The sequence below is a fragment of the Dendrobates tinctorius genome, unplaced genomic scaffold, assembly GCF_039654945.1.
Source record: "Dendrobates tinctorius isolate UK_male_01 unplaced genomic scaffold, ASM3965494v1 ptg000005l, whole genome shotgun sequence".
NCBI classification, from domain to species: domain Eukaryota; kingdom Metazoa; phylum Chordata; class Amphibia; order Anura; family Dendrobatidae; genus Dendrobates; species Dendrobates tinctorius.
Window position 1 is genome coordinate 36,084,559 of NW_027361673.1, and position 22,214 is coordinate 36,106,772.

A 22,214-nucleotide genomic window follows, 5' to 3' on the forward strand; every position below is an offset into this window, starting at 1 on the left:
AACTACAAGCGGTAATGGACTGGCAGGAACCCCATTCCCTCAAAGCGGTGCAGCGCTTTTTGGGGTTCGTGAATTACTACCGCCAGTTCATACCACACTTTTCCACACTGGTGGCTCCTTTGGTTGCGCTCACCAAGAAAGGAGCTAACCCCAATGCTTGGTCAGAACATGTCTCCAAGGCTTTCTCGGCTATAAAATCACATTTTGCTGGCGCTCCCATATTACATCGTCCCGATGTGGATAAGCTGTTTATCCTTGAGGTAGACGCTTCTTCCGTCGGTGCAGGAGCAGTCCTTTATCAAAAGGATGCTCAAGGTCGGAAGCACCCCTGCTTCTTCTATTCCAAGACCTCACCGGCGGAGAAAAATTACTCCATCGGCGACAGGGAGCTGCTAGCCATGAAGTTGGCTTTTTCTGAATGGAGACATCTCCTGGAGGGAGCCCGGTTTCCCTTTCTGGTGTATACGGACCATAAAAACCTGGTCTATCTACAGACGGCCCAACGCCTGAATTCCCGTCAGGCCAGGTGGTCGCTCTTCTCACGATTCCGCTTCACCCTCCACTACCTCTCTTGAGAGAAGAACGTCCGTGCGGATGCTCTCTCACGTTCAGTGGTCTCAGCGGAGGAGGGAGAAGCTGAGCCTCGGTTAATTCTCCCGCCGGAGAGTTTTACGACCGTGGCTCCAGTTGCGCTCGAGTCGGTACCACCGGGCAAGACCTTGGTGCCTCCTCAGCTACGGCCGGAGGTCCTCGCCTGGGCACATGCCTCCAGAGTGGGTGGCCATTTTGGTAAAAAACGGACCGCCGAACTCCTGGCAAGGTCATATTGGTGGCCACATATGGCTCGAGATGTCAAGGAGTACGTGCAGGCATGTGTTTCGTGTGCTCGGAACAGACCCTCTAGACAGAGGCCGGCGGGGCTGTTGTTTCCCCTGCCAGTGGCGGATAGACCCTGGGAGATGGTTGGCATGGACTTCATAGTTGGCCTGCCCAAGTCTGGTGGCAGTACGGTCATCTGGGTGGTCACCGACCATTTTTCCAAAATGGTGCATCTGGTGCCACTCGCACGCCTGCCTTCCGCTCGAGGTCTGGCCACCTTGTTCATTAAACACGTATTCCGTCTACATGGCATGCCGGACAAAATCGTGAGTGACCGTGGTCCCCAGTTTGCGTCTCGGTTTTGGAGGGAGCTCTGCAGTTTACTCAGCATCGAGCTAAATCTATCCTCCGCTTACCATCCCGAGACGAATGGCTTGGTCGAGAGAGCCAATCAGACCTTGGTCACCTATTTACGACATTTTGTCTCTGCCAGGCAGGATGACTGGGCATCCTTGCTACCTTGGGCAGAATTTGCCCTAAACAATGCGGTGGCTGATTCCACTGGTCAGACGCCCTTTCTCCTAAACTATGGCCAACATCCACGTGTCCCTGTCCCGATGCCAGTGTCCTCCACTGACTCCAGGGTGGCAGACTGGGCAGTGGAGGCCCGGGACATTTGGGATCGCACTCAGGATGCTATCCGGGCATCTAAAGAAAGGATGAGGGCGTCCGCCGACATGCATCGGCGGCCTGCGCCAAGCTTCTCCCCTGGCGACATGGTATGGCTCTCCACCCGAAACATTAAACTGCGGGTTGAGTCTCCCAAGTTCGCACCGCGATACATTGGACCATTCAAGGTCCTCGAGCGACTTAGCTCGGTGGTCTACCGCCTGGCTCTACCTCCACATTTGGCCATTTCGGACGTGTTCCATGTGTCCCTCCTCAAACCAGTTCACATGGTCCGGTTTTCTGAGTCATCTGCCGGGTCATCAGACTTATCGTCTGATGAGTTTGAGGTTAACGCCATCGTGGGGCGCAGGTTTGTCCGTGGCAAAAAATTTTATTTGGTGGACTGGAAGGGTCATGGGCCCGAGGCTCGGACCTGGGAGCCGGTGGAAAATATTCACGCACCGCGCCTGATCGCGGCCTTTGAGCGCAGTGAGGCTCAGAGAGGGGGGGGCCCTAGGAGGGGGGGTAATGTTAGGCGTCGGATTCCTGGCACTGCACAGCGGGAATCCAGAGCCAGACATCCTGCGGTCTCCCATTCTCCTCCGACCGCTCGGACTCCTGCTCAGCAATCTCGGCGAACCAGGCATTCCCCGCAGACTCGTTCTGTGAGCCTGGATGTTGCTGCCACCTCTGGTGCAGCAATGATAACGCAACCTGCTTTGCAGGGAACTGCTCTAGAGGCTAAGTCCTATCGCCGTGCGACTGGGCATGCCCGCAACTTGTCGTCTCAGTGGAGAGCAGGGGTCACATGTGAAGGTCCTATGTCGGATCTGATTGGTCCTTCCTATAGTACTGGAAGGTCCCGGAAGCGCATGGCTATAAAAAGCCTGCATGGCGGCTCGGCCATGCGCTAGTGTAGCATATTATGCTGTGTGTGTATGGTGATGGATGCATGGACTGGTGTCTGACTTATTATGAAACCCCTTCCCTCGGATATTACGAATGGTGACAGTATGTTGGGTTAGTCAGCTCCAGATTGTGGCAGGCTACACGCCACTGAGCCTTCCTCACCTACACTAGCGTCCGTCGGTGCCCGGCTCCTCCGGCATCGTCGCTTAGCGGCTTCAGTTAAGGCCGCGCTGCAGTAGTAGCAGCTTTTGGTGTTCGCGGCTGCGACGCCACACGCCGGCTGACCTGTGCAGCTAACAGGTTCAGCCTTTACGTCTAGTTCATACTTTGGCGTCTCTGTGACTAAACAGAGTCCGCTCTCAGGCTCTCGGGTGACGTTAACCCGAGCGCTGTATCGCACTTCTAGCGTATCTGCCATTGTCCAGCAGCGGTCTTGTCATCTACCGCACGGTGGACCCCGGGCGGCGAACGCGCCTTCCATTATTTATATCTGGTGCGTTCCGCCGACCCTAACACTTTTAGTCACCATTTTTTTTATTTTCCCAAGGGTACCAGGAGAAATTGGACCCCAAAAGTTGTTGTCCAATTTTTCCTGAGTATGCTGATACCCCATATGTGGGAGAAAACTACTGTATGGGCACACGTCGGGGCTCGGAAGGGAAGTAGTGACGTTTTGGAATGCAGACTTTGATGGAATGGTCTGCGGGTGTCATGTTGCCTTTGGAGAGCCCCTGATGTACCTAAACAGTGGAAACCCCCCACAAATGACCCCATTTTGAAAACTAGACCCACTAAGGAACTTATCTAGATGTGAGGTGAGCACTTTGAACCCCCAAGGGCTTCACTGAAGTTTATAATGCCAGGGCATGAAAATAAAAAAATCGTATTTTTTCCAGAAACATGATCAATTAGTCCCCAATTTTTTCATTATCCCAAGGGTAACAGGAGAAATTGGACCCCCAAAAGTTGTCCAATTTGGCCTGAGTACGCTGACACCCCATATGTGGGAGAAAACTACTGTATGGACACACGTCGGGGCTCGGAAGGGAAGCAGTGACGTTTTGGAATGCAGACTTTGATGGAATGGTCTGCGGGTGTCATGTGCGTTTGGAGAGCCCCTGATGTACCTAAACTATTGAAACTCCCCACAAGTGACCCCATTTTGGACACTAGACCCCCCACGGAACTTATCTAGATGTGTGGTGAGCACTTTGAACCCCCAAGTGCTTCACAGAAGTTTATAACACTCGGACGTGAAAATAAAAAAATCATTTTTTTCCACAAAAATGATATTTCTGCCCCCAATTTTTTATTTTCCTAAGGGTAACAGGAGAAATTGGACCCCAAAAATTGTTTTGCAATTTGTCCTGAGTAGGCTGACACCCTACATGTGGGGGTAAAACACTGTTTGGACGCATGGCAGAGCATGGAAGGGAAGGAGCACCATTTGACTTTTTCAACTCAGAATTGGCTGGAATTCAGATCAGATGCCATGTTGCATTTGGAGAGCCCTTGATGTGCCCAAACAGTGGAAACCCCCAATTATAACTCCAACCCTAACCCCAACACACCCCTAACCCTAATCTGAGCCCTAACCCTAGCCCTAACCCTAAGGCTGTGTGCACACGCTGCGGATTTTGCTGCGGTTCCGCAGCAGTTTCTGCTGCGGTGTACAGTACCATGATTCCCTATGGGAATCAAAAACCGCAGTGCAGACTTTTCCGCGCGGATTATCTGCGGTTTTCAATCCGCAGAAAGAATTGACATGTCAATTCTTTCTGCGGATTCTCCTGCGGTTTGCCATCTCCTCTATTGAGGAGATGAAAAACCGCAGGACAAAACCGCAGAGCAATCCGCAGGTAAAACCGCAGGTCTTTTGACCTGCGGTTTCACCTGCGGATTTTACAAAATCCGCGCGGATGAATCCGCACCTAATCCGCAGCGTGTGCACACAGCCTTACCCTAACGGGAAAATGGAGATAAATACTTTTTTTTTAATTTTATTATTTTTCCCTACCTAAGGGGGTGATATCGGGGGGTTTGATTTACTATTTATGGCGGTTTTTATGTTTGGCGGCTGTCGCACGCTAAAAGACGCTTTTTATTGTAAAATAGTTTTTGCATCACCACATTTTGAGAGCTATAATTTTTCCGTATTTTGACCCACCGAGTCATGTGAGGTCTTATTTTTTGCGGGACGAGTTGACGTTTTTATTGGTACCATTTTCGGGCACGTGACATTTTTTGATCGCTTTTTATTCCTATTTTTGGGACGCAGAATGAACAAAAACCAGCGTTTCATGAATTTCTTTTGGGGGGGTGCGTTTACACCGTTCCGCGTGCGGTAAAATTGATAAAGCGGTTTTATTCTTCAGGTCAGTACGGTTACAGCGATACCTCATTTAGGTTGTTTTTTTATGTTTTTGTCGGTTTTATGCAATGAAAACTATTTTATATAAAAAATAATTATTTTTGCATCGCTTTATTCTGCGAGATATAACTTTTTTATTTTTTCGCTGATGATGCTGTGTGGCGGCTCATTTTTTGCGGGACAAGATGACGTTTTCAGCGGTACCATGGATATTTATATGCGTCTTTTTGATCGCGCGTTATTACACTTTTTGTTTGGCGGTATGATAATAAATCATTATTTTTTGCTTCGTTTTTTATTTTTATTTTTTAAGGGGTTCGCTAAAAGGGTTAACTAATGGGACAGTTTTATAGGGCGGGTCGTTACGGACGCGGCGATACCTAATATGTGTACTTTTGTTTTTTTTTATTATTATTTCCAAAAAATGGATTTATTGGGGGAATATTTTTTTTTTTTTTTCTAATTTGGCGATTTTTTTTTTTTTTTAATTATTTTTACACTTTTTTTTAATTTTTTTTTTACTTTATTAAATAGTCCCAGGTGGGACATCACTGTCCTGTGACAGATCGCTGATCTGTCACATCACAGATCACTGTGACAGATCAGCGATCTGACACAGGCACTGCAGAAGGCTTCCTCATGCCTGCGCTTTGCAGGCACTGAGGAAGCCAGCTTCCGAAGGCCCCCGTCGCCATCTTGGATTCGGGGGCCTGGAGGAAAGGAGTCCCCCGCAGCAGCGCTGCACATTGCGCTGCCGTGGGGGGCTCAGGGAAGCACGGAGGGAGCCCCCTCCCTGCCGATGCTTCCCTTTAACTCCCGGTACACCGCGATCATGTTTGATCGCGGTGTACAAGGGGTTAACGTGTCGGGGGCGGTCCGTGACCGCCCCTGACACATAGTGCCGGGTGTCAGCTGTGATAATCAGCTGACACCCGGCCACGATCAGCGGCGCTCACCACGTGGGCGCCGCTGATCGCGCCCGACGTACTATCCCGTCCATGGGCATAGGGGCCCAGGTCCCATGGACGGGATATACCGTCGGATGTCGGGAAGGGGTTAAAGAGGGCATGGGAGGCAGCTACCAGCACGTTCAAACCGGCAATAGCTAGTACTTGCACAGCTCGTTCTATGCTAGTCTGGATCGACCAACTAGACCAGCAAATAGACCAGAAGATCTCCAGAGACAAGCTACGTGCCGCCATACCTCTAATCCGCGGCGCAGCGGCATATATAGCTGATGCTTCGGCTGATTCCTTACGTTTGGCAGCCAGAACAGCAGGGTTGGCTAATAACGCTAGACGTAGCCTATGGCTAAAAAGCTGGAGAGAGGGGACACCCAGTCCAAAGCAAAGCTTTGTACCATTCCTTGCGAGGGTGAGTTCTTATTTGGGAAAGCCTTAGATGAAATCCTTACGAAGGCAAAAGAAAGGAAAAAAGGATTCCCTAACCCTCCTCTCCCATTTTATAGGAGGGCGTTTAGGAGAAGACCGTTTGGCTGAGGAAGGCCAGCAGAAAATCAAAACCGCTGGTCCACAAAGGAAGGAAAGGGCAAAGGTGCCATGTTTAGGGGATCCTCCTTCCGCAGGGACAGGAACTGAGGAGCCAGTCCCTCCAGTAGGGGGGAGGCTAAAAAATTTTTTTCGAGAATGGGAGAAAATTACGCTTAGCCCTTGGGTCCTGGGCATTATTAAAGAAGGGTTAAAAATAGAATTTCATCAAGTACCCCATAATTCGTTAATCATAACATCCTTCAGCTCGCCAATTCAACAGCAGACCCTGGAGGCTGAGATTTGGAGCCTTCTGGACAAAAAAGTTTTGGTCCATGTACCTAAAAGGCAGGAAGGGAGAGGATTTTACTCCCCTCTCTTTCTGATACCTAAACCAGACGGGTCATTCCGGACGATAATCAACTTGAAGAAATTAAATTCCTTTATAATAAATCATAAATTTAAGATGGAATCCATAAGATCCACGATTAAGCTCCTCTTCCCTAATTGTATGATGGCAGGCTTGGATCTGAAGGATGCTTATTATCATATTCCCATCCATTGCAGATATCAGAGATACCTCAGAGTGGCGGTCCTCCTCGATGGCACCATACAGCATCTCCAGTTCACAGCAATGCCATTCGGCATTTCCATCGCACCACGAGTATTTACAAAGGTGATGCTGGAAGTGATGGCTTTTTTACGCCAGAAGGACACACTAATAGTACCCCCTATCTGGATGATTTTTTGATAGGGAATTCAATTCGGCAATGTAATGAACGGGTTGCTGATACAATCTTGTCCCTACAGGCCCTAGGGTGGATAATAAACTTCAAGAAGTCCAGAATCGAGCCGCAGTCTGTTCAGTCCTTCCTATGTCTCGAGCTAGACTCCATACACCAAAAGTGTCTACTGTCTCAGGTAAAAATTTCAGCAATTAAAAAGAAAGTGAGGATAGCAATAGATCGGCCACACATATCTTTAAGGGAAGCAATGTCCCTCCTGGGATCCCTTACTGCCTGCATCCCCACAGTTCGCTGGGCCCAGTTCCACACGAGGGAACTACAACACCAAATTCTCTTAGAGGAATCCCGGGATCGGGGTAATCTGACAAAGAAAATCACGCTATCCCAGGAGGTCCTAACCTCCCTTACATGGTGGCTAAGGGATGATAACTTAGCGGGAGGAGTACCTTGGGTTATAACACCCTCCCGTATAATTATCATGGACGCTAGTCCCACAGGATGGGGAGCCCATATGGGAAATAGTTTTGCTCAAGGCCTATGGAATATAGGCGAAGATCAGGATTCGTCAAATTTAAAGGAACTAAAAGCAGTCTATCATGCATTGTCATTTTCTTCCACAGTTACAAGGGGAAAACGTGAGAATCCTTTCGGACAACACCACAGTAGTCGCATATCTGAACAGACAAGGCGGAATTCGATCAGTCACCTTAATGTCTTCCGCAAGAAGGATTTTATCCCTAACAGAAAAACAATTTTTGTCTCTCTCAGCCCTCCACATAAGGGGAAGAGACAATTGGGAGGCAGATTTTCTAAGTCGCCATACACTGCGACAAGGAGAGTGGTGTCTAAGCCGGAAGATATTCACACGCATCGTGGCACTATGGGGTCGTCCCCAAATAGATCTCTTCGCCACCAGAGAGAACAGACAGATGCGAAGATTCGCCTCTCTAAATATGACAGACAATCCGGAAATTCTGGATGCCCTCCAGGCCTCGTGACAATTCAAACTGGCATATGCGTTTCCCCCAATCATACTTCTACCGCAGGTGATCAGGAAAATCAGAGCAGAGGAAGCACGAATAATCTTAGTAGCACCATTCTGGCCCAGGAGGCCTTGGTTTTCTTGCCTGCAAGCAATGTCAGTGACAGACCCGTGGGTGCTTCCCTCAACCCCCAGGCTCCTCTCACAGGGGCCATTCTTCCATCCTCAAGTGGACAATCTCCACTTGACGGCTTGGAACTTGAAAGGGAAATGTTGAGATCAAGAGGTTTCTCGGAGGGATTAATCAATACACTCCTACAAAGTCGAAAAGTGACAACGACAAAAATTTACACCAGAGTATGGAGAAAATTCCTAGAGTCCCACGCAGAGCCGGATTTCGGAGAAATTCCGATTACAGCGATCCTAGAGTTCCTACAGAAAGGGAAGGAATTAGGGTTAGCTGTTAACACACTAAAAGTACAGGTGTCGGCGCTAGGGGCCCTCTATAGTTATAATGTAGCAGGCAATAGATGGGTAAGCAGATTCATCTCGGCCTGTGAGCGGAGTGAGCCAGTGCACATACCTAGAGTTCCTCCTTGGGACTTAAACCTAGTTCTGGAGGCTCTAATACGTCCTCCCTTTGAACCTTTAGATTCAATATCCCTTAAACACCTATCCTTCAAAACAGTACTACTAGTTGCACTAACCTCAGCCAGAAGTTAGCGACATACAAGCCCTTTCAATAGAACCCCCTTTTCTGTTGACATTTCAGGATCAGTTAATATTAAAACCAGACCCCTCATACTTACCAAAGGTAGCAGGGAAGTTTCATAGATCACAAGAGATCCACCTCCCTTCATTTTTTAGTAACCCTTCTACTCCAGAGGAAGAAAAGTTCCATACACTAGACGTTAGAAGAGCGGTATTACAATACATCGAAAGGTCTAGCAGCTGGAGGAAGAGTAGGGCTCTGTTTATTTCCTTCCAGGGCCAAAAGAAGGGACATGAAGTCACAAGGGGTACTTTGTCTCGGTGGATCAGAGACGCAATTGGGCTGGCATACTCCGAGAGCAATGAAAATCCTCCGGAGGGTATCAGAGCACATTCCGCCAGAGCTATGGCTTCCTCCTGGGCAGAGAGGGGAGACGTCGCAATCGAGTCTATATGTAAGGCGGCAGCCTGGTCTACACCCTCTACCTTTTATAATCACTATAGGCTTGATTTATCATGCTCATCCGACCTAGCCTTTGGTAGAGCGGTCCTCAGCACGGTGGCCCTCCCAGGTGAAAGTCTCTGAAAGTCTCTCCAAGTGGGTGCTGTCGTGGCGAAGAGTAAAAAGCCGGATTACTTACCGGTAATGCTCTTTTAATGAGTCCACGACAGCACCCGTTCACTAACCCTCCCTAGAAGTTAACATAATGTATATACACCTTCTTAGTTGTAAAGTTAATAAAATTAGAATATTGGATAATATAATGGCCTAATAATTGGCGGTCCTCCTGGTACTCTGAAATCCAACTGAGGGGGAGAGGCGGACTGCCCTCTTATCTCTGTAGGTTTCCTGTTCCTATGGGCGGATCCCTCTCTCCAAGTGGGTGCTGTCATGGACTCATTAAGAGAGCATTACCGGTAAGTAATCCGGCTTTTCTGTCTGTGAACATAGCGCTGATGTGCTTTGCCAAAAAGTTCCATTTTGTCTCATCTGGCCATAGGACATTCTCCCAAAAGCTTTGTGGCTTGTCAACTTGTAGTTTTTCAAATTCCAGTCTGGCTTTTTTATGATATTTTTTCAACAATGGTGTCCTCCTTGGTCGTCTCCCATGAAGTCCACTTTGGCTCATACAACGATGAATGGTGCGAACTGACACTGATGTTTCTTGAGCTTTATTAAAGTTCACCTTTAATCTGGTTATAAGTTTTTCTGGGCTCTTTTGTTACCTTTCGTATTATCCGTCTCTGATTTGTCATCAATTTTCCTCGTGCGGCCACGTCCGAGGAGGTTGGCTACAGTCCCATGGACCTTAAATTTCTGAATAATATGTGCAACTGTAGTCACAGTAAGGCCCCTTTCACACATCGGGTTTTTGCTGTCAGGCACAATCCGACGGATCCTTTGCAAATTGTGAAAAACGGATGCTTTTTTGATTTTTATTGCCCAGATGTAGTACTTTGCATTTTTCCCTGTTAAAAACCATTCTGTTAGTTGCTGCCCACTGCTCCAGTTTATTTATATCTTTTTGAATCCTCTCTTTTCTAGTATTAGCTATCCCTCCTAGCTTTGTGTCATCAGCAAATTTAATCAGTTTACCCTCAATTCCTTCATCTAAATCGTTGATAAAGATGTTGAACAATACAGGGCCCAGGACAGAGCCCTGTGGTACCCAACTTGAGACATTCTTCCAACTGGATGTGCAGCCATTTATGACCACTCTTTGGGTCCGATCACTAAGCCAGTTATGAATCCACCTAACAGTTGCCTTGTCCAATCCATACTTAGTCATTTTTTCAATAAGGATTGTATGAGAGACTTTGTCAAATGCTTTGCTGAAGTCAAGATATACTATATCTACAGCATTTCCTTGATCCACCCAATCAGTGATTCCATCATAGAAGGAAATTAAGTTAGTCTGACATGACTTATTAGTTACAAACCCATGCTGACTCTGTTTATTCACTTCATTCTTAATAATTTGTTCAAAGATCTTTCCTGGTATAGAAGTCAGACTCACCAGCCTGTAGTTGCCTGGGTCCACCTTCTTCCCCTTTTTGAAGATAGGAACATTTGCTCTTCTCCAGTCTTCTGGGACGTCTCCTGTTCTCCAAGAATTTTCAAAGATTATGGAGAGGGGTTCAAAAATTTCTTCTGCTATCTCCTTCAGTACTCTGGGGTGTAATTCATCTGGACCTGGAGACTTGAATTCATTTAGGTTAGCTAAGTGTTTCCTCACTATCTTTCTGTTTACAGATATCCTAGATTCTTCTATTCCCTTAATAGGACAGTGAAGAAAAGTTGATGTTACATTTCCTTTCTGAGAGAAAACAGACGCAAAATAGGAATTTAAAAGTTCAGCCTTCTCAACATCCTGTTTTACCATTTCATCATTTTCATCCTGTGAAAATCCTATAGCATCTTTGACTTTTCTTTTACTTTTGACATATCCCCAAAATCCTTTATTATTGCTTTTGACATCTCTTGCAAGCCTCAATTCATTTTCAGCTTCAGATAATCTGATTTGTGCCCTGCAGGTTCTGCAGACAGCATTATATTCTTCTTTAGATATGACTCCCTCTTTCCATTTTATTAAATTTTTTTCTTCCTTTTTAGCATGTGCTTAAGTTCTGTGTTCATCCATCCTGGTTTCCTTAAATGCTTCCTATTCTTCCCTCTTTTCGGAATTGTTAACTGTGCTTTGAGAATTTCATTTTTCAAGATTTCCCATCCTTCCTGGACATTTTTGTCTTTAAGGATATCCAGCCATTGGATCCCTCCAATTCTCTTTCTGAATCCCTTAAAATCTGCCTTTCTGAAATCTAACCTTGACGTCTGAGTCTTCACAGGTCTTCCGCCTCTAGTTATCCAAAATTCTAAAATAGCATGGTCGCTACCTCCTAGGGTCCCAGCCACTTTTACCTCCTCAACCATTTCCTCCCTGTTGTTGCTCAGATTCAACATTTGCACTTATTGTTAAATGTTTCCTTTTTTTCTCGTTATATTAGTTACTGTTTTTTGAAGTAAAATTCTTCAAACGGACTTTGGCACAAAGCTAAAAATGGTCTTTTTTTCTTGTCTTGAACTGCTTTTGCAACTTTTGGATGAAGGAAGAAGCGTGTTTTACAAAATGTATCAAATTGTCCCAAATACAGTTGTACTCAAAATTACGCCAGGATGGAACTGAAGTGGAGTTGTGCCACATTTTGTGACTTTTAAAAATTTGCAGTTGATGAATCATCAAAAACATTTGGAACTGCTAAAATCTGCAGATAAAAAAAGGCAAGAATATAAAGGAGACTACAAAAAGGACAAAAATAGAACAATGAATTGGGTGCAAACAAAATAAACCACGATAAATATAAGCTTTTATATGTAAAAATATTTGGTTTGTTGTATCCCTTTTACACAGACTGTCGCTCTGCATCTGACTTCAGGTCTCAGCAGTTTGCTTTGCAGACTTCTTCCTGGTCCTTCTGACCCTAGGACCCAGTGGCAACCTTCCCCCAGCTCAAGTTGCCACACCTGGTCTGGGGTCTTAGTAACTCCCAGCTTGCGGCTGGAATTTGATGGCGTTATTTCCATTTCCTTGTTGAGGCTTGGAGCAACAGTAGTCGGCTATCTTCCTCTTTGGTGTTTGGAGGACGTCTGTGTTTCGGAGTCTACTCAAGCTAATTGTTTGTGTATCCCATCTGCCTTTAGTTATAGTGGGGATTGAATAGTGCATCCTGTCTTTCCCTAAGCAGGACTTATTGCCAGGGTCAGGCAGGGGTTAGGTAACCTGCTCAGCGATAGGTGCAGAACCTATATAGGGACGTTATGGCAGACAGGGTGATGTTAAATCTGCCTAGGGGTCACCACTCCCCCCTTCCCTAGCGTAGGGTTTTCTTCCCCTTATCTCATTGATTTGCACTTAGCCTTTCCTACACTGTGCGTGGCACAGAATGTCTGCAAAATGTGGTTTTAACTTCTGGAAGTCATACCTACCTCCAGAACTAGGCCTAATTGTAGATGGAGAGGTGACCGAGCATGCACAACACTGCTCTCTGAAAGGTCCTACGATTGCAGCACAAGCATGTTGGCAAATTTTCGTTATTTTTATAGCAGCAAAATGGAGAATGATGCGTATGTGGGAAATGATGCTCTGGTCTTTACACTTGTGGGTTCCATGTTTCTTTAGCTCTATTTTTGGGTTCCAGATATGGGTTCAGAAAAGAGCAACAACATCCTGTTCAACAACAGTCTGTTAAATTAACTCCTGAGTGAGATGAAGCTCGTAGTGATATTTAAAAAAAACAAAAAAAAAAAACAAAAAAACAATTGTTCCAGCTCTATTACTTCAGCAACATGCAACTAGTAAAAAACAACACGATTCAAACACAGCGGGTGTTCTTAGTGGGGGACTAATACTAACTAAAAAACACGACACCACATAGGTCGGGGTTGTATGCTCAGTGTGAATGCACAGCAGCCAAACGTAACTTCACAATCAACGTTACATGAATAATAAAATAAGTCATTGACCTAATTAGCCATGATTCTCCAACATAAATGTAAAAACATTATGGCCCTTAATCATCAAAGCTTTTATGCTGGATTAAAGAGATGAAAAAAAACCTTTGAAAAGTTACAACATTTCTGCAGTGAGTGGAGCTGGGATGGAGTGCGCTAAGCCCAGCTGGGCACATTCATGACAAGCGGCAGCGTTCCTTGCATCAGAAATATTATGTAGTGACTGACATTGCTACTGTACTGGGAGAAAATTTGCATATTTATTTTCCCAGAGGAGCAGGCAAGGCGTTCCTGTCTCCCCATACTGGCATGCCACGCTCCTCTAGCAGAAACTTTACCCTGTAGAGCCAAATCGGATCTCATACTTTGCTCTGATGAGGGGGCAACATCACGAAACACAGTGTCTGCAAATTGACGATGATGCAAGGCTCATGAAAGGGATCGCTGGTTCCTATAGGTGGCGCTAGAGGTCTAGTTCTCTTCCTCTCTGAAGAGCCAATTTCCATGTAGTGAAGGAAGTAATTGTGGTAAGGAGCAGGGCTCTTCATGCCTCACCTGAGGAAAACACTGGAGTAATCCGACCGGTCACAACCAGCAGAACATGGTAGCTGAGAAGTGTGTTACTAGGGGCAGGGAACATGCAGGAGTGACACCACAACACCCGGAGGTGAAATAAACCCTGCCACAATAAACGCTCCTATCCGATGAGAGTCACTGCACTTCCATCCACAGCTGCCATGAACACAAGGACACGTGACCTCCAGTCACCGGCTTCTGTACCCAATGCATTTATCGCCTCCGTCCCGAACGCGCATTATATCCGCGCATGCTCGCAAAAAGGAGCAAGCGCCTCCCTCCCGTAACCAATCACAGATCTCCTCCTAAAGAGTAGTCGGGAAGCGTCTGTCAGCGGTGCTGCTATTGGCGGACTCGAGCGCTACGGTGATTGGTCGGCTGCTTGGCGCGTCCGACCGGAGCTGCCGGGCAGTTTGTAGTGGGTTCTGGTGTCCGCCTCCGTCCTGCTACACGTCCCTCGCCGCCCACCACGGGAGGGTGAGTATGGCAACTACCCACTTCCATGCCCGCTATTTGGGGTCACTCTCCTGCCAGCCGTGGTATTAGCGGCTGCTTTGGATTTCTGTGGTAACTTCTGGTCACCTGTTATCGTTGTGGCTGTTACATAAGACATTACAGCGCTATATATGAGTCGTCTCAAAGTGTTATGGGAATTGAGGTGCTCCTGTACAAGGTTCCCATTAAATAAAGGGGCAGTCCACCTGTGTAGTCATTACATAGGGTAGTAGTTGTATTAGCCTTTGTATTGTGCAGGTGTCACTGTCTGTATGGATAGGGACAGATCTGGTTATAATAGTGACCACCATTCCTATAGTATGTGCCCCCCGTACAGGGGTCAGGGTGGGCTGCTCACATTGTAGCAGCCCGGATTCTGCAGATGCAGGAATGTGACTAATTACACTGTGGTGTCCATAGTGGTCAGCTGTGTGATGTGGTGTGTTCTGGTGTGTACAGGGCTTAGCAGCTGATGGCTGACTGCTGTGTGATGTGGTGTATTCTGGTGTGTACAGGGCTCAGCAGCTGATGGCTGACTGCTGTGTGATGTGGTGTATTCTGGTGTGTACAGGGCCCAGCATCTGATGGCTGACTGCTGTGTGATGTGGAGTATTCTGGTGTATACAGGGCCCAGCATCTGATGGCTGACTGCTGTGTGATGTGGTGTATTCTGGTGTGTACAGGGCCCAGCATCTGATGGCTGACAGCTGTGTGATGTGGTGTATTCTGGTGTATACAGGGCCCAGCATCTGATGGCTGACTGCTGTGTGATGTGGTGTATACAGGGCTCAGCAGCTGATGGCTGACTGCTGTGTGATGTGGTGTATTCTGGTGTGTACAGGGCCCAGCAGCTGATGGCTGACTGCTGTGTGATGTGGTGTATTCTGGTGTGTACAGGGCCCAGCATCTGATGGCTGACTGCTGTGTGATGTGGAGTATTCTGGTGTATACAGGGCCCAGCATCTGATGGCTGACTGCTGTGTGATGTGGTGTATTCTGGTGTGTACAGGGCCCAGCATCTGATGGCTGACAGCTGTGTGATGTGGTGTATTCTGGTGTATACAGGGCCCAGCATCTGATGGCTGACTGCTGTGTGATGTGGTGTATACAGGGCTCAGCAGCTGATGGCTGACTGCTGTGTGATGTGGTGTATTCTGGTGTGTACAGGGCTCAGCAGCTGATGGCTGACTGCTGTGTGATGTGGTGTATTCTGGTGTGTACAGGGCCCAGCATCTGATGGCTGACTGCTGTGTGATGTGGAGTATTCTGGTGTATACAGGGCCCAGCATCTGATGGCTGACTGCTGTGTGATGTGGTGTATTCTGGTGTGTACAGGGCCCAGCATCTGATGGCTGACAGCTGTGTGATGTGGTGTATTCTGGTGTATACAGGGCCCAGCATCTGATGGCTGACTGCTGTGTGATGTGGTGTATACAGGGCTCAGCAGCTGATGGCTGACTGCTGTGTGATGTGGTGTATTCTGGTGTGTACAGGGCCCAGCAGCTGATGGCTGACTGCTGTGTGATGTGGTGTATTCTGGTGTGTACAGGGCCCAGCATCTGATGGCTGACTGCTGTGTGATGTGGAGTATTCTGGTGTATACAGGGCCCAGCATCTGATGGCTGACTGCTGTGTGATGTGGTGTATTCTGGTGTGTACAGGGCCCAGCATCTGATGGCTGACAGCTGTGTGATGTGGTGTATTCTGGTGTATACAGGGCCCAGCATCTGATGGCTGACTGCTGTGTGATGTGGTGTATACAGGGCTCAGCAGCTGATGGCTGACTGCTGTGTGATGTGGTGTATTCTGGTGTGTACAGGGCCCAGCATCTGATGGCTGACAGCTGTGTGATGTGGAGTATTCTGGTGTATACAGGGCTCAGCAGCTGATGGCTGACAGCTGTGTGATGTGGAGTATTCTGGTGTGTACAGGGCCCAGCATCTGATGGCTGACTGCTGTGTGATGTGGTGTATTCTGGTGTGTACAGGGCCCAGCATCTGATGGCTGACTGCTGTGTGATGTGGTGTATTCTGGTGTGAACAGGGCTCAGCAGCTGATGGCTCATAGATGTGTGATGTGGAGTATTCTGGTGTATACAGGGCCCAGCATCTGATGGCTGACAGCTGTGTGATGTGGTGTATTCTGGTGTGTACAGGGCCCAGCATCTGATGGCTGACAGCTGTGTGATGTGGTGTATTCTGGTGTGTACATGGCCCAGCAGTTGATGGCTGACAGCTGTGTGATGTGGAGTATTCTGGTGTGTACAGGGCCCAGCAGCTGATGGCTGACAGCTGTGTGATATTGTGCATTGTATATTTATCATGTGGATACGGTAATACAGCATTGTACTTTGTGTCAGGTTTCTCTGTGAACTACCTCCGTATAACTACTGTGGATCCCTCACACAAGGAACCTGTGACAGCAGCCTTATGTTACTGATGGGTGTCGACAGAACTGCACCAATATAGGTGATTCAGGAAATGCTCAATACAGTGTTAAGGGCCTGTCACACTAAGCGATATCGCTATAACATCACTGGTTCTTGTGACGTAGCAGCGATATTGCTAGCGATATCGCTATGTGTGATACTTATCTCCGACCGGCTCCCCCGCTGATTATCGCTGATCGTGCGAGAATGTCCTGGACCGTTTCTCGTCGTCAGCTTCCTGCTGGGCTTTCTGTGGCACCGACAAGCGACGCGTGGACGCGGGCGAGAGAACGTCAGGATCGCCTCGTGTGACAGGTAAGTAGCGACCCCCGACCGCTGCTATGTCGCTGGTGAGATCTGCCTGTGTGGCAGCTCACTAGCGACCACTTAGCGATGCCAAACGATCCTGACCGTGTCATATTGCTGGTCGGGATCGCTGGTGCATCGCTAAGTGTGACAGTACCTTTAAAGCTGCTTGTTGTTATCTCATGCCATTATGCTACCGAGCTTTGTGAGTTATGTGAGGCTCTGTTACATTTAGTCTGAGCCTTCCGAAAATGCATATCTCGAAAGAATTGCCCCACTTGTGCCACTGTGAGGCTATGTTCACACGTGCGGAATTTCCACGGAAATTTCTGCCGCAATTCTGCAACTCCCTGCCGCGGGAAATCCACATGCGGAATTCCCACGAAAAACTAGCGTTTTGCAAGCGTAATTAGCTTGCAGAATGCTAGCGTTTTCCAAGCGATCTTTAGCATCGCTTGGAAAACTGATTAACAGGTTGGTCACACTTGTCAAACATAGTGGTTGACAAGTGTTGGCAACTTTTTACTATTGAGGCTGCCTATGCGGCATCAGTAGTAAAAGATATAATGTTAAAAAAAATTAAAAATCATGATATTCTCACCTTCTGGCGTCCCCCGCAGCGTTCCCAGGCCCAGTTCCCAGCGATGCCTTGTGATAATCACCCCAGATGATGTAGCATCTCTCGAGACCGCTTCGTCATTACAGGTCATTGTCGCAAGGCATCGCTGGGAACGGGACTTGCTGGGAGTATCGCTGAGGCCTGGGAACGCTGCGGGGGCCGCCGGAAGGTGAGAATATCACGATTTTTTATTTTAATTTTTCTAAAAGGGATATGGTACCCAGGGCCCAGACCCTGTGTACCATCCGCACATTTTCCCCTTACTTTGCGCATGGTGGGCTTAGCCACATGCGGAAAGTAAGCTGATAAATGCATTCCTATGTGTGCAGAATCCCTGTGATTCCGCAAAAAGAATGAGCATGCTCCGTATTTTTCCGCGATGCGATTCCGCTGCTTAAAAATACGCAGCATTAGCACAGCATGTGCGGAATGAGATTGAATACAATGGGTTGCGGATTTTTAGCGTTTACGCGACAAAAATCGTGGCAAAAAGCGCTAAAATTCCGCAGCGTGTGCACACAGCCTAAGTATCATACATAGTGAAATAAATCAGCGATTGTCGAATAATTTGCCATTTAAGTGGTTTGCAAGAGGGAGTGGGACTACTTGCCACCCCATACCCCCAAAAAGCAATCTCACGATGCTGGTGGATTGTCATGGCAGTTGGAGTCTTATGGAAACACGCAGGGCTGCCATTTTAGGAAGATGTTGTTGATAGACCAATACAGTGAAATACATCTGTATTGTACAAAATTTCAGCTCTTCAAAGGCATTTGATAAAATGTTCAAAAAATGGTAAACTTGCTTTTCAAAAAGCAAGCCCTCATACGGCTACAATTAGCTCCAGAAATATTTGGACAGTGACAAGTTTTGGCATTTTAGCTGTTTACCAAAACATATTCATGATACAGTTATATAATCAATATGGGCTTCCACGGTGACGAAAAACCCTTCACAACATTCACCCAAATGAGCAACATGCTCCAGGAAGTAGGTCTATCAGTATCTAAGTCTATCATAAAGAGAAGACTTCATGAGCGCAAATACAGAGGGTTCACCACAAACTGCAAACCATTAATCAGCCTTAAAAAAGGCCAGGTTAGGCCGGTTTCACATTCGCGCTTTTGAGCGCAGCGACGGCCTGCGCACGGCCGCCGCTAAGCCCCGCCCCCCCGCCCCACCTCCACCGGTATCTCCGCCTCCGGGCGCATGACGTTGCATGCGTCGTGCGTCCCCTATCTTCATCACAGAGGGCGCAGGCCGTGCGCAGTCTGCGCACAGTCTGCGTTTGGCGGCGCATGCGTCCTTTTGACGGTGCGCCGAGCAGCGCCAAACGCAACCTGTTGCATTTTGGTTGTGCTCGGCGCACCGTCAAAAGGACGCATGCGCCGCCAAACGCAGACTGTGCGCAGACTGCGCACGGCCTGCGCCCTCTGTGATGAAGATAGGGGACGCATGCAACGTCATGCGCCCGGAGGCGGAGATACCGGTGGAGGCGGGGCAGGGGGCGGGGCTTAGCGGCGGCCGTGCGCAGGCCGTCGCTGCGCTCAAAAGCGCGAATGTGAAACCGGCCTTAGACTGTTAAAAAAGCCAGCCCAGTTCTGGAAAAGCATTCTGTGAACAGATGAAACTAAGACCAGCCTGTCCCAAAATGATGAGAAGAAAGTATGGAGAAGGCCTGGAACAGCTTAGGAGACAAAGAACACCACATCCACTGTAAAACATGGTTGAGGCAGTGTGATGTCATGGGTATGCATGGCTCCAAATGTCACTGGGTCACCAGTGTTTATTGATGATGTGACTGAAGACAGAAGCAGCCAAATGAATCCTGAAGTGTACAGGGCGATACTTTCTGCTCATAGTCACCCTAATGCAGGAAGGTTGATTGGACGGCGCTTCACAGTACAGATGGACAGTGACCTGCAACATACTGTGAAAAGTATTCCAGGAGTTTAAGGCAAAGAAGTGAAATATTTGGCAATGGCCAAGTCAATCGCCAGATCTCAATCCCATCAAGCAGCATATTACATTCTTAAAGGGGTTGTCCATCCACTACTAGAACAACCCCTTCTTGATCTAAATGTTTGGCTCTGATAAAATAAAAAACATCATGCCTCCCGTGCTAGCGCTGTTCAGTGCTGTCGGCACTCGCATTTCTTGGGCTATCGTGCGGTTAGGACAACAGAGCCCAATCACTGCTGGCATCCCTGACCCCTCCTTCATACAAATTGAACATGAAGAGGACGTCAGGACTGCGGCTACTGTCACTTCGTCTTCATGTTCAATTCGTATGATTGCGGGGCCAGTGAATACAGCTGATTGGGCGCCAGCAAATCGACATAGCAAATCAAAAAACTATACTAAATTTCTAATTGGAGGTGGTTGTTATTATTACACCTATTACATAATGGGAAACGCCAAAACACTGGAGCAATCAACATCACAGTACCAGTAATTCTAAGTATTAAAGGAGTATTTAATTCAATCATATAAATATTAAAATACAGACATGACATATATAATGCAGCAAAAAGTATATATAAAGCATAGAGATATTTGTACATAGGCCCGGAATGCCAGATAACAAAAAATCCTGCACAATGGGGTAGGGGCTGAAAAGTACACACTCCCAAATTGAAATCACTTCCCTAAATCTGACATATTGCCATGGGAAAATTCCCCTAAGTCTCCTGGTGCGGAAAAACCATTTACTAAGCGCGGGGTTCTGTCAGTGGTGAACAGTCTATATGATCTACTTGGGTTTGTCGCACTCCTGACTATACAAGGCAAGCTCCTGCTGAGATAACTCTGAGTGCATTAAGGATTGGGATGTACCACTCCCTGCGGACCAACAGCTAAGGTGGAAGTCGTGGAGAGAATCTCTTTGCGCCATGGATAAGATCCACATACCACGTTGTTACACTCCGGCATCCCTAGCTACGAGTCAAAGGAAAGAGATTCATGTATTCGCTGATGCTTCCACTGAAGCTATTGCCGCTGTCGCTTACTTGAAGGTTGTAGACTCTAACGATGCAGCCCATGTTGGATTTCTGTTTGGAAAGGCTAAACTGGCTCCTAAACCCGAGCACACCATACCCAGACTTGAGCTCTGTGGGGCTGTACTAGCCATAGAGATTGCAGACTTCATACAGAGCGAACTAGCTATTCACGTGGATGACACAAAATTCTACACAGACAGTAAGGTAGTTCTGGGCTACATATATAACCAGACGAAACGCTTCTACGTCTATGTCAGTAACCGCGTGGAAAGGATCAGGAAATCCTCTAAGCCCCAGCAATGGCAGCATGTCCCATCCCATCTTAACCCTGCGGACCTTGCTACAAGACCAGTGTCTATTGATGCCTTCGCAAGCTCTTCTTGGTTAACAGGACCAGGGTTCCTTCATGACCAATGCGAAGAGACTGCCGTTGAAGATAGCTTCAACCTTCAGGATCCAGATGTCGACCCAGAGATCCGTCCTGATGTCAGCATCTTCATTACCAAATTCAAGGAGAAGGTTGGCTTGGACTATCGGCATTTTGATCGCTTCTCAAGATGGAAGAGGTTGGTTCGTGCCATTGCAAGGTTAGTACACATTGTACAATGCTATCGCAATAAGGACAGTAACACTGATTGTCATGGTTGGCATATCTGCCATAAGCCACTCTCTGCAGAAGACATTGCTCTGAGTGAACTCTTTGTGATACGCAATGTGCAGCAGAATGTTTTTCACAAGGAACTGGAATATATACGTAAAAAACAAGACGTTCCTAAAAACAGCCCCATTGTCAACTTAAACCCAGTAATAGACGAGAGGTGTTTATTGAGAGTTGGTGATCGTTTAAACAAGGCTAAATTGGATGAGGCAGAAAAGAATCCTCTAATTATTCCTGGTCATCACCATATCACCACTTTACTAATACGACCTTACCATGAAAAAATCAAATATCAAGGCAGACACTTCACTGAAGGAGCCTTAAGAGCTGCAGGCCTCTGGATTGTGGGAGCAAAGAGACTGATTTCCCAATTAATTCATCATTGTGTTCAGTGTCGTAAGACAAGAGGAAAACTGCAACAACAACAGATGTCTGATTTGCCTGCCGATAGGACAAGCACAGAGCCTCCATTTACCTATGTTGGCTTGGACGTTTTTGGCCCATGGGCAGTCGCTACACGTCGTACCAGAGGCGGACATGCAGAAAGTAAACGTTGGGCGCTGTTGTTCACGTGCATGAGTGTACGAGCAATACACATAGAAGTGATAGTTTATGGATTCCTCCAGTTTCATCAGTGCCCTAAGACAATTCTTCTCCATCAGAGGACCAGTAAAACAATTAAGATCTGATTGTGGAACAAACTTTTTAGGGGCCTGTCGAGAACTACAACTGAATTCAACACCAGTCCAGAACTTCTTGACAACCAATGGCTGTACCTGGGTCTTCACTCCTCCTCATTCTTCCCATATGGGCGGATCATGGAAAGAATGATAGGCATTACTCGTCGGATACTGGAATCTATGCTGATGGACTCAAATCTTTCAAGACTCACTCAGAGACCTTGACCACTTTCTTACAGAAGTCTCTGC

The 22,214-nt window shown here is 47.3% G+C and overlaps 1 protein-coding gene across 2 annotated transcripts in view; it reads left to right on the top strand.

The window, feature by feature from the left end:
• Positions 1–14,057: 14,057 nt before the first annotated feature.
• The window catches only part of TOPBP1 (DNA topoisomerase II binding protein 1), a 165,259-nt gene continuing 157,102 nt past the window's right edge, over positions 14,058–22,214 (top strand). For both annotated transcript variants that reach the window (XM_073569494.1, XM_073569500.1), the window contains exon 1: positions 14,058–14,257. The gene's annotated coding sequence lies outside the window, so the exon portion shown is untranslated. The remainder of the gene's footprint in view (positions 14,258–22,214) is intronic.